At 60.4% G+C, this 13997-nt stretch overlaps 1 long non-coding RNA gene across 3 annotated transcripts; it reads right to left on the bottom strand.

Annotated features, from left to right (window-relative positions):
* Positions 1-10149: 10149 nt before the first annotated feature.
* LOC142486540 (uncharacterized) lies at positions 10150-13965 on the bottom strand. Of its 3 annotated transcripts, none has more exons than XR_012799017.1 (3): positions 13945-13965; positions 11881-11943; positions 10150-11497 (listed from the first exon to the last, which is right to left on the bottom strand). It is a non-coding gene; the product is annotated as an uncharacterized LOC142486540 (long non-coding RNA). The 3 variants fall into 3 exon arrangements; XR_012799018.1 differs by having other exon boundaries at positions 13940-13964; XR_012799019.1 differs by lacking the exon at positions 13945-13965 and adding an exon at positions 13894-13918.
* Between the last annotated feature and the right edge of the window lie 32 nt (positions 13966-13997).

The following is a 13997-nucleotide window of genomic DNA, read 5'->3' as shown; positions in this document are numbered from 1 at the left end:
AGAATTGCACGCGGGATACAGGACACCCCGTTACCATTGCACGCGGGATACAGGACACCCCGTTAGAGTTGCACGCGGGACACAGGACGCCCCGTTAGAGTTGCACGCGGGATACAGGACGCCACCGTTAGAATAGCACGCGGGATACAGGACGCCTAGTCGCACGCGGGATACAGGACACCCCGTTAGAGTTGCACAGCGGGATACAGGACGCCCCGTTAGATTGCCTATTGCACGCGGGATACAGGACGCCCCGTTAGAGTTGCACGCGGGACACAGGACACCCCGTTAGAATAGCACGCGGGATACAGGACGCCCCGTTAGAGTTGCACGCGGGACACAGGACACCCCGTTAGAATAGCACGCGGGATACAGGACGCCCCGTTAGAGTTGCACGCGGGATACAGGACACCCCGTTAGAGTTGCACGCGGGATACAGGACACCCCGTTAGAGTTGCACGCGGGATACAGGACACCCCGTTAGAGTTGCACGCGGGATACAGGACACCCCGTTAGAGTTGCACGCGGGACACAGGACACCCCCGTTAGAGTTGCACGCGGGATACAGGACACCCCCGTTAGAGTTGCACGCGGGATACAGGACGCCCCGTTAGAGTTGCACGCGGGAAAAAGGACACCCGTTAGAGTTGCACGCGGGATACAGGACACCCCGTTACCATTGCACGCGGGACACAGGACACCCCGTTAGAGTTGCACGCGGGACACGGGACACCCCGTTAGAGTTGCACGCGGGATACAGGACACCCCGTTAGAATTGCACGCGGGATACAGGACGCCCCGTTAGAGTTGCACGCGGGATACAGGACACCCCGTTAGAGTTGCACGCGGGATACAGGGACGCCCCGTTAGAGTCGCACGCGGGATACAGGACACCCCGTTAGAATTGCACGCGGGATACAGACGCCCCGTTAGAGTTGCACGCGGGATACAGGACGCCCCGTTAGAGTTGCACGCGGGATACAGGACGCCCCGTTAGAATTGCACGCGGGATACAGGACGCCCCGTTAGAGTTGCACGCGGGATACAGGACGCCCCGTTAGAGTTGCACGCGGGACACAGGACACCCCGTTAGAATCGCACGCGGGATACAGGACACCCCGTTAGAGTTGCACGCGGGATACGGGACGCCCCGTTAGAATTGCACGCGGGATACGGGACGCCCCGTTAGAGTTGCACGCGGGATAACGGGACGCCCCGTTAGAATTGCACGCGGGATACGGGACGCCCCGTTAGAGTTGCACGCGGGATACGGGACGCCCCGTTAGAATCGCACGCGGGATACGGGACGCCCCGTTAGAATCGCAGGCGGGATACAGGACGCCCCGTTAGAATAGCACGCGGGATACAGGACGCCCCGTTAGAATCGCACGCGGGATACAGGACGCCCCGTTACAATCGCACGCGGGATACAGGACGCCCCGTTAGAATTGCACGCGGGATACAGGACGCCCCGTTAGAGTTGCACGCGGGATACAGGACGCCCCGTTAGAATTGCACGCGGGATACAGGACACCCCGTTAGAGTTGCACGCGGGATACAGGACGCCCCGTTAGAGTTGCACGCGGGATACAGGACGCCCCGTTAGAATTGCACGCGGGACACAGGACACCCCGTTAGAATCGCACGCGGGACACAGGACACCCCGTTAGAATCGCACGCGGGATACAGGACACCCCGTTAGAGTTGCACGCGGGACACAGGACGCCCCGTTAGAGTCGCACGCGGGATACAGGACACCCCGTTAGAGTTGCACGCGGGATACAGGACACCCCGTTAGAGTTGCACGCGGGATACAGGACGCCCCGTTAGAGTTGCACGCGGGATACAGGACACCCCGTTAGAATCGCACGCGGGATACGGGACGCCCCGTTAGAATCGCACGCGGGATACAGGACACCCCGTTAGAATTGCACGCGGGATACAGGACGCCCCGTTAGAGTTGCACGCGGGATACAGGACGCCCCGTTAGAGTTGCACGCGGGATACAGGACGCCCCGTTAGAGTTGCACGCGGGATACGGGACACCCCGTTAGAGTTGCACGCGGGATACAGGACGCCCCGTTAGTCGCACGCGGGATACAGGACACCCCGTTAGAGTTGCATGCGGGATACAGGACGCCCCGTTAGAGTTGCACGCGGGATACAGGACGCCCCGTTAGAGTTGCACGCGGGATACAGGACACCCCGTTAGAGTCGCACGCGGGATACAGGACACCCCGTTAGAATAGCACGCGGGATACAGGACACCCCGTTAGAATCGCACGCGGGATACAGGACACCCCGTTAGAGTTGCACGCGGGATACAGGACACCCCGTTAGAGTCGCACTCGGGATACAGGACGCCCCGTTAGAGTCGCACGCGGGATACAGGACGCCCCGTTAGAGTTGCACGCGGGACACAGAACACCCCGTTAGAGTCGCACGCGGGATACAGGACACCCCGTTAGAGTTGCACGCGGGATACAGGACGCCCCGTTAGAGTTGCACGCGGGATACAGGACACCCCGTTAGAGTTGCACGCGGGATACAGGACACCCCGTTAGAGTTGCACGCGGGATACAGGACACCCCGTTAGAATTGCACGCGGAATACAGGACGCCCCGTTAGTCGCACGCGGGATACAGGACACCCCGTTAGAGTTGCACGCGGGATACAGGACGCCCCGTTAGAATTGCACGCGGGACACAGGACGCCCCGTTACCATTGCACGCGGGATACAGGACACCCCGTTAGAGTTGCACGCGGGATACGGGACACCCCGTTAGAGTTGCACGCGGGATACGGGACACCCCGTTAGAATCGCACGCGGGATACAGGACGCCCCGTTAGAGTTGCACGCGGGATACAGGACGCCCCGTTAGAGTTGCACGCGGGATACAGGACACCCCGTTAGAATCGCACGCGGGATACAGGACGCCCCGTTAGAGTTGCACGCGGGATACGGGACGCCCCGTTAGAATTGCACGCGGGATACAGGACACCCCGTTAGAGTTGCACGCGGGATACAGGACGCCCCGTTAGAATTGCACGCGGGACACAGGACGCCCCGTTAGAATTGCACGCGGGATACAGGACACCCCGTTAGAGTTGCACGCGGGATACAGGACACCCCGTTAGAGTTGCACGCGGGATACAGGACGCCCCGTTATTGTTGCACGCGGGATACAGGACACCCCGTTAGAATTGCACGCGGGACACAGGACGCCCCGTTATTGTTGCACGCGGGATACAGGACGCCCCGTTAGAGTTGCACGCGGGACACAGGACGCCCCGTTAGAACTGCACGCGGGACACAGGACGCCCCGTTAGAATTGCACGCGGGACACAGGACGCCCCGTTATTGTTGCACGCGGGATACAGGACACCCCGTTAGAATTGCACGCGGGACACAGGACACCCCGTTAGAGTTGCACGCGGGACACAGGACGCCCCGTTAGAATAGCACGCGGGATACAGGACACCCCGTTAGAACTGCACGCGGGACACAGGACGCCCCGTTAGAATTGCACGCGGGACACAGGACGCCCCGTTAGAACTGCACGCGGGACACAGGACGCCCCGTTAGAATTGCACGCGGGACACAGGACGCCCCGTTATTGTTGCACGCGGGATACAGGACACCCCGTTAGAATTGCACGCGGGACACAGGACACCCCGTTAGAGTTGCACGCGGGACACAGGACGCCCCGTTAGAATAGCACGCGGGATACAGGACACCCCGTTATTGTTGCACGCGGGATACAGGACACCCCGTTAGAATTGCACGCGGGACACAGGACACCCCGTTAGAGTTGCACGCGGGACACAGGACGCCCCGTTAGAATAGCACGCGGGATACAGGACACCCCGTTATTGTTGCACGCGGGATACAGGACGCCCCGTTAGAGTTGCACGCGGGACACAGGACACCCCGTTAGAACTGCACGCGGGACACAGGACGCCCCGTTAGAATTGCACGCGGGACACAGGACGCCCCATTAGAATTGCACGCGAGATACAGGACACCCCGATAGAACTGCACGCGGGATACAGGACACCCCGTTAGAGTTGCACGCGGGATACAGGACGCCCCGTTAGAGTTGCACGCGGGACACAGGACACCCCGTTAGAATTGCACGCGGGATACAGGACACCCCGTTAGAGTTGCACGCGGGATACAGGACGCCCCGTTAGAATTGCACGCGGGACACAGGACACCCCGTTATTGTTGCACGCGGGATACAGGACACCCCGTTAGAATTGCACGCGGGACACAGGACGCCCCGTTAGAATCGCACGCGGGATACAGGACACCCCGTTACCATTGCACGCGGGATACAGGACGCCCCGTTAGAGTTGCACGCGGGATACAGGACACCCCGTTAGAGTTGCACGCGGGATACAGGACACCCCGTTACCATTGCACGCGGGATACAGGACACCCCGTTAGAATTGCACGCGGGACACAGGACGCCCCGTTAGAGTTGCACGCGGGATACAGGACGCCCCGTTAGAGTTGCACGCGGGATACAGGACGCCCCGTTAGAATTGCACGCGGGATACAGGACGCCCCGTTAGAGTTGCACGCGGGATACAGGACGCCCCGTTAGAGTTGCACGCGGGACACAGGACACCCCGTTAGAATCGCACGCGGGATACAGGACACCCCGTTAGAGTTGCACGCGGGATACGGGACGCCCCGTTAGAATTGCACGCGGGATACGGGACGCCCCGTTAGAATTGCACGCGGGATACGGGACGCCCCGTTAGAGTTGCACGCGGGATACGGGACACCCCGTTAGAATCGCACGCGGGATACAGGACGCCCCGTTAGAATCGCAGGCGGGATACAGGACGCCCCGTTAGAATAGCACGCGGGATACAGGACGCCCCGTTAGAATCGCACGCGGGATACAGGACGCCCCGTTACAATCGCACGCGGGATACAGGACACCCCGTTAGAATTGCACGCGGGATACAGGACGCCCCGTTAGAGTTGCACGCGGGATACAGGACGCCCCGTTAGAATTGCACGCGGGATACAGGACACCCCGTTAGAGTTGCACGCGGGATACAGGACGCCCCGTTAGAATTGCACGCGGGATACAGGACGCCCCGTTAGAGTTGCACGCGGGATACAGGACGCCCCGTTAGAGTTGCACGCGGGACACAGGACACCCCGTTAGAATCGCACGCGGGATACAGGACACCCCGTTAGAGTTGCACGCGGGATACGGGACGCCCCGTTAGAATTGCACGCGGGATACGGGACGCCCCGTTAGAATTGCACGCGGGATACGGGACGCCCCGTTAGAGTTGCACGCGGGATACGGGACACCCCGTTAGAATCGCACGCGGGATACAGGACGCCCCGTTAGAATCGCAGGCGGGATACAGGACGCCCCGTTAGAATAGCACGCGGGATACAGGACGCCCCGTTAGAATCGCACGCGGGATACAGGACGCCCCCGTTACAATCGCACGCGGGATACAGGACACCCCGTTAGAATTGCACGCGGGATACAGGACGCCCCGTTAGAGTTTGCACGCGGGATACAGGACGCCCCGTTAGAATTGCACGCGGGATACAGGACACCCCGTTAGAGTTGCACGCGGGATACAGGACGCCCCGTTAGAGTTGCACGCGGGATACAGGACGCCCCGTTAGAATTGCACGCGGGACACAGGACACCCCGTTAGAATCGCACGCGGGACACAGGACACCCCGTTAGAATCGCACGCGGGATACAGGACACCCCGTTAGAGTTGCACGCGGGACACAGGACGCCCCGTTAGAGTCGCACGCGGGATACAGGACACCCCGTTAGAGTTGCACGCGGGATACAGGACACCCCGTTAGAGTTGCACGCGGGATACAGGACGCCCCGTTAGAGTTGCACGCGGGATACAGGACACCCCGTTAGAATCGCACGCGGGATACGGGACGCCCCGTTAGAATCGCACGCGGGATACAGGACACCCCGTTAGAATTGCACGCGGGATACAGGACGCCCCGTTAGAGTTGCACGCGGGATACAGGACGCCCCGTTAGAGTTGCACGCGGGATACAGGACGCCCCGTTAGAGTTGCACGCGGGATACGGGACACCCCGTTAGAGTTGCACGCGGGATACAGGACGCCCCGTTAGTCGCACGCGGGATACAGGACACCCCGTTAGAGTTGCATGCGGGATACAGGACGCCCCGTTAGAGTTGCACGCGGGATACAGGACGCCCCGTTAGAGTTGCACGCGGGATACAGGACACCCCGTTAGAGTCGCACGCGGGATACAGGACACCCCGTTAGAATAGCACGCGGGATACAGGACACCCCGTTAGAATCGCACGCGGGATACAGGACACCCCGTTAGAGTTGCACGCGGGATACAGGACACCCCGTTAGAGTCGCACTCGGGATACAGGACGCCCCGTTAAGAGTCGCACGCGGGATACAGGACGCCCCGTTAGAGTTGCACGCGGGACACAGAACACCCCGTTAGAGTCGCACGCGGGATACAGGACACCCCGTTAGAGTTGCACGCGGGATACAGGACGCCCCGTTAGAGTTGCACGCGGGATACAGGACACCCCGTTAGAGTTGCACGCGGGATACAGGACACCCCGTTAGAGTTGCACGCGGGATACAGGACACCCCGTTAGAATTGCACGCGGAATACAGGACGCCCCGTTAGTCGCACGCGGGATACAGGACACCCCGTTAGAGTTGCACGCGGGATACAGGACGCCCCGTTAGAATTGCACGCGGGACACAGGACGCCCCGTTACCATTGCACGCGGGATACAGGACACCCCGTTAGAGTTGCACGCGGGATACGGGACACCCCGTTAGAGTTGCACGCGGGATACGGGACACCCCGTTAGAATCGCACGCGGGATACAGGACGCCCCGTTAGAGTTGCACGCGGGATACAGGACGCCCCGTTAGAGTTGCACGCGGGATACAGGACACCCCGTTAGAATCGCACGCGGGATACAGGACGCCCCGTTAGAGTTGCACGCGGGATACGGGACGCCCCGTTAGAATTGCACGCGGGATACAGGACACCCCGTTAGAGTTGCACGCGGGATACAGGACGCCCCGTTAGAATTGCACGCGGGACACAGGACGCCCCGTTAGAATTGCACGCGGGATACAGGACACCCCGTTAGAGTTGCACGCGGGATACAGGACACCCCGTTAGAGTTGCACGCGGGATACAGGACGCCCCGTTATTGTTGCACGCGGGATACAGGACACCCCGTTAGAATTGCACGCGGGACACAGGACGCCCCGTTATTGTTGCACGCGGGATACAGGACGCCCCGTTAGAGTTGCACGCGGGACACAGGACGCCCCGTTAGAACTGCACGCGGGACACAGGACGCCCCGTTAGAATTGCACGCGGGACACAGGACGCCCCGTTATTGTTGCACGCGGGATACAGGACACCCCGTTAGAATTGCACGCGGGACACAGGACACCCCGTTAGAGTTGCACGCGGGACACAGGACGCCCCGTTAGAATAGCACGCGGGATACAGGACACCCCGTTAGAACTGCACGCGGGACACAGGACGCCCCGTTAGAATTGCACGCGGGACACAGGACGCCCCGTTAGAACTGCACGCGGGACACAGGACGCCCCGTTAGAATTGCACGCGGGACACAGGACGCCCCGTTATTGTTGCACGCGGGATACAGGACACCCCGTTAGAATTGCACGCGGGACACAGGACACCCCGTTAGAGTTGCACGCGGGACACAGGACGCCCCGTTAGAATAGCACGCGGGATACAGGACACCCCCGTTATTGTTGCACGCGGGATACAGGACACCCCCGTTAGAATTGCACGCGGGACACAGGACACACCCCGTTAGAGTTGCACGCGGGACACAGGACGCCCCGTTAGAATAGCACGCGGGATACAGGACACCCCGTTATTGTTGCACGCGGGATACAGGACGCCCCGTTAGAGTTGCACGCGGGACACAGGACACCCCGTTAGAACTGCACGCGGGACACAGGACGCCCCGTTAGAATTGCACGCGGGACACAGGACGCCCCGTTAGAATTGCACGCGAGATACAGGACACCCCGATAGAACTGCACGCGGGATACAGGACACCCCGTTAGAGTTGCACGCGGGATACAGGACGCCCCGTTAGAGTTGCACGCGGGACACAGGACACCCCGTTAGAATTGCACGCGGGATACAGGACACCCCGTTAGAGTTGCACGCGGGATACAGGACGCCCGTTAGAATTGCACGCGGGACACAGGACACCCCGTTATTGTTGCACGCGGGATACAGGACACCCCGTTAGAATTGCACGCGGGACACAGGACGCCCCGTTAGAATCGCACGCGGGATACAGGACACCCCGTTACCATTGCACGCGGGATACAGGACGCCCCGTTAGAGTTGCACGCGGGATACAGGACACCCCGTTAGAGTTGCACGCGGGATACAGGACACCCCGTTACCATTGCACGCGGGATACAGGACACCCCCGTTAGAATTGCACGCGGGACACAGGACGCCCCGTTAGAGTTGCACGCGGGATACGGGACACCCCGTTAGAATTGCACGCGGGGACACAGACACCCCGTTATTGTTGCACGCTGGATACAGGACACCCCGTTAGAATTGCACGCGGGATACAGGACACCCCGTTAGAGTTGCACGTGGGATACAGGACACCCCGTTACCATTGCACGCGGGATACAGGACGCCCCGTTAGAGTTGCACGCGGGATACAGGACGCCCCGTTAGAGTTGCACGCGGGATACAGGACACCCCGTTACCATTGCACGCGGGATACAGGACACCCCGTTAGAATTGCACGCGGGACACAGGACGCCCCCGTTAGAATCGCACTGCGGGATACAGGACGCCCCGTTAGAATTGCACGCGGGATACAGGACGCCCCGTTAGAGTTGCACGCGGGATACAGGACACCCCGTTAGTCGCACGCGGGATACAGGACGCCCCGTTAGAATTGCACGCGGGACACAGGACACCCCGTTAGAGTTGCACGCGGGATACAGGACGCCCCGTTAGAGTTGCACGCGGGATACAGGACGCCCCGTTAGAATAGCACGCGGGATACAGGACACCCGTTACCATTGCACGCGGGATACAGGACGCCCCGTTAGAATTGCACGCGGGACACAGGACACCCCGTTAGAGTTGCACGCGGGACACAGGACGCCCCGTTAGAGTTGCACGCGGGATACAGGACGCCCCGTTAGAAATTGCACGCGGGACACAGGACGCCCCGTTAGAATTGCACGCGGGACACAGGACGCCCCGTTACCATTGCACGCGGGATACAGGACACCCCGTTAGAGTTGCACGCGGGATACGGGACACCCCGTTAGAGTTGCACGCGGGATACAGGACACCCCGTTAGAGTTGCACGCGGGATACAGGACACCCCGTTTAGAATTGCACGCGGGATACAGGACACCCCGTTAGAGTTGCACGCGGGATACAGGACACCCCGTTAGAGTTGCATGCGGGATACAGGACGCCCCGTTATTGTTGCAACGCGGGATACAGGACACCCCGTTAGAATTGCACGCGGGACACAGGACACCCCGTTAGAGTTGCACGCGGGACACAGGACACCCCGTTAGAACTGCACGCGGGACAACAGGACGCCCCGTTAGAATTGCACGCGGGACACAGGACACCCCGTTAGAGTTGCACGCGGGACACAGGACGCCCCGTTAGAATTGCACGCGGGACACAGGACGCCCCGTTAGAGTTGCACGCGGGATACAGGACACCCCGTTAGAACTGCACGCGAGATACAGGACACCCCCGTTAGAGTTGCACGCGGGATACAGGACGCCCCGTTAGAGTTGCACGCGGGATACAGGACGCCCCGTTACCATTGCACGCGGGATACAGGACGCCCCCGTTAGAGTAGCACGCGGGATACAGGACACCCCCGTTACCATTGCACGCGGGATGGATACTAAATGGAACAGGAACTTGTAGGGGATCTGTAGGATCGGTTGGAACTTGTAGGGGATCTGTAGGATCGGTTGGAACTTGTAGGGGATCTGTAGGATCGGTTGGTACTTGTAGGGGATCTGTAGGATCGGTTGGTACCTGAGTGGATGGAACGGATGAAGTTGTTCCCCGCTCTGGACAAAGCTGACCAGCGCCATCATGACCCCATGGTGGAGGACAGGGCCTCCTCGTTCCACGGTAGCGGGAGTAGATGGGCTTCCCCGCCTCACTCAGGACAAAGACGTGCTTGCGCGTGTGCGCCAGCTCTCCGCGGTAATGTCCTCGTCGCGCTGAATAGGAGCAGCCGGCGGCGCCAGCACAGGTGTGACCACCGCAATCACGGAGGGGGAGGCTGGGAAAGTCTCTCCAGAGTCCTCCAGGGTATTCTCTGCAGAGGCAGAATCGGGCAGGTCCCTGCTGATGCCTTCCTCACACCCCTCATCCAAACGCCCTGCTGTGCCCGGCTCTGAGCCCCCTGCCTCAGCCACGCCTGGAGGTGCTGGGACCCCCTGGGACATGCAGGCTGAGGACTCCTGTACCGTCTGTGTCCTCTCCTCTAGCTCCGGGGTTTGGGACCCCTCACTCACATCACAGTCCGTGTGTTCCCTGTGACTCTCCCGCTCAGCAGGTTCCCCGTGCCCAGCGGGGGGTTCCCCTTGCCCGTAGGCAGCAGGGGGTTCCAGCGGGCCATGCCCAGCGGGGGGTTCCCCTTGCCCGTAGGCAGCAGGGGGTTCCAGCGGGCCGTGCCCAGCGGGGGGCTCCTCCTGCCCGTGCCCCAGCGGGGGGGCTCCTCCTGCCTGTGCCCAGCGAGGGGCTCCTCCTGCCCGTGCCCAACGGGGGCTTCCTCCTGCCCGTGCCCAGCGGGGGGTTCTCCTGCCGTGCCCAGCGGGGGGTTCCTCCTGCCCATGCTCAGCAGGGGGTTCCTCCTGCCCGTGCCCAACGGGGGGTTCCTCCTGCCCGTGCCCCAGCGGGGGGTTCCTCCTGCCGATGCTCAGCGGGGGGTTCCTCCTGCCCCATGCTCAGCGGGGGGTTCCTCCTGCCCATGCTCAGCGGGGGGTTCCTCCTGCCCATGCTCAGCGGGGGGGTTCCTCCTGCCCATGCTCAGCGGGGGGTTCCTCCTGCCATGCTCAGCGGGGGGTTCCTCCTGCCCATGCTCAGCGGGGGGTTCCTCCTGCCCATGCTCAGCGGGGGGTTCCTCCTGCCCGTGCCCAGCGGGGGGCTCCTCTGCCCGTGCCCAGCGGGGGGATCCTCCTGCCCGTGCCCAGCAGGAGGGGTTCCTCCTGCCCGTGCCCCAGCGGGGGGCTCCTCCTGCCCGTGCCCAGCGGGGGGTTCCGGCACACCTCCTTGGGGGCAGGCGCTGTGGGATCCGATCTCTGCATGCTGGGGCACAGGGATCTCCTCCTCCTCGGGCCAAGTCCTGGGGTGTTAGTGTTTGCTGGGCAGTGCTGTGCGGAGCCCCCCGGTCTCCATGCGGATCTGTGGGTAACATGAAGAGACATGCTGTGTATACATGCACAAGGGGGTGGGGGGAGCACCTGCCTGCAGTGTGTGTGGGGGGGGGGGGGGAAGTAGTGCATGCAGAGTGTGTGTGTGGGGGGGAAGCAGTGCCTGCAGTGTGTGTGTGTGTGTGTGGGGGGGGGGGGGGAAGCAGTGTGTGTGGGGGGGGGGAAGCAGTGCATGCAGAGTGTGTGTGTGGGGGGGAAGCAGTGCCTGCAGTGTGTGTGGGGAGGGGGGGGAGAAAGTGCATGCAGGTGTGTGTGTGGGGGGGGGGGGAAGTAGTGCCTGCAGTGTGGGTGGGGGGGTGGGGCGGCCCCCACACATTGTTATTATAGCACATCGTGTGCAGCATTTCCCGTTACCTTTCTCAGGTTCCTCTGCTCCCTTCTGCTCCTCAGCCTCCATCCCAACATCTCCGCCCACACCTAGGAGGGACAGAGGGGGACATGTCATCGGTGCAGCAGCACCCAGGGGGGGGGGGTGGGGGGGAAATCTACAAGAAGGGTCACGAGGCAAATCACACACACAGGACACGTACAAGAAACGGCCCATCCCACTACACAGCCTGCCGGGGTACCAGGCTCCCCCTGCGGTGTCACCCCCTTAGGTCCCAGTGGCACTGAAGGGGTTACATGACACTGGGGCTGGTGAAGCGGACATCTTGGCCTGTAACCTTTTCACGGTATACATATGAACACGCCCAGCTGGATTACATCTCATGCCGGTAACAGCATTAAACACAGAGCACACGATCCCGTCGTCACACGTTCTCGGAGTCCCGAGGCTCAGCAGGGGACTCGTGTAAATTAGTGCAATACATGAAATACGCGGCCAAAACATGAGCGCAGTGTGACATCACGGCGCGGGCCAGGTCCCTCTCCTCACATCCCCCGCGTGTACACCTATAACTGTATATACAGAGCCCGGCCCCTAATCATACTCCCTCGCCCCTACCACACGCAGCACCTATCTTCTGAGATCTGACTCCAAAAGACTGTTCATGGTCCCAAGGTTCAACAAAGTATCCGGCCGCTCCTCCTCCTCTTACGTGCACCCCAAAACTGGAACAACCTACCAGAGACCCTCACATCCACCACCAATTAAGTTCTTTCAAACCAAAGCTGTCTCACATTTTAATCTGGTCTGTAACTGTTACATACGTCTTATTATATATATTATCTCTAACTGTGCATGCAATGCCATGTATATAATGTATACCCTGTTCACTTATGTAACTGTATTTGTCTTTACTCTGTGCCCAGGACATACGCGAGAACGAGAGGTAACTCAATGTATTACTTCCTGCTAACATATTGTATAAATAAATCACAGTGAGGACCCGCTGCTCAGAGGAGCTGACAATTTAATTTCAGGTGACTAGAGATGCAGAGGGATGTCACAAAGGGGTTTTTGCTATGCCACAAATGCCACACACAGAATGAGGTGGAATGCCGTGTCACACATGGAAAGGGGGGGGGGGGTGCTGTGTCACATGGAAAGGGGGGGATGCCGTGTCACACAGGAAAGGGGGGGGTGCCGTATCACACATGGAAAGGGGGGGGGGTGCCGTGTCACACATGGAAAGGGGGGGGGGAGGGTGCCGTGTCACACATGGAAAGGGGGGGGGTGCCGTGTCACACATGCAGACACACACACTTAACACTGTCACACGCAGACACGTACCACTATCACATGCAGATACACACATACACCTGTACCACTGTTACATATATACACACCTGTGCCATGGTCACATGCAGATACGCACACACACCCGTCTACCACTGTGACATGCAGACACACACACACCTGTGCCACTGTGACATGCAGACACACAGACACCTATACCACTGTGACATGCAGACACACACGCAGACACCCGTACCACTGTGACATGCAGACACACACGCAGACACCCGTACCACTGTGACATGCAGACACACACGCAGACACCCGTACCACTGTGACATGCAGACACACACGCAGGACACCCGTACCACTGTGACATGCAGAGACACAACTGTCACATGCAGACACACACACCCGTACCACTGTGACATGCAGACACACACACCCGTACCACTGTGACATGCAGACACACACACCCGTACCACTGTCACATGCAGACAACACACACCCGTACCACTGTGGACATGCAGACACACACACCCGTACCACTGTGACATGCATACACACACACCCCGTACCACTGTGACATGCAGACACACACCTGTACCCCTGTGAGACACACACACACCACACACACACACACACACACACACACACACACACACACACACACACACACACACACCACACACACACACACACACACACACACACACACACACACACACACACACACACACCCGTACCACTGTGACATGCAGACACACACTCCCCCTCTCGCGCAGTATATACATCACCCCCCATTATACCGCTCCTTACACAGTAGTGAGCACAGTAGTGAGCACAGTAG

The sequence above is a fragment of the Ascaphus truei genome, unplaced genomic scaffold (assembly GCF_040206685.1).
Source record: "Ascaphus truei isolate aAscTru1 unplaced genomic scaffold, aAscTru1.hap1 HAP1_SCAFFOLD_939, whole genome shotgun sequence".
Classification (NCBI taxonomy): domain Eukaryota; kingdom Metazoa; phylum Chordata; class Amphibia; order Anura; family Ascaphidae; genus Ascaphus; species Ascaphus truei.
The sequence above is the reverse complement of the archived record's forward strand: the minus strand, read 5'-3'. Positions and strand labels throughout refer to the sequence as shown.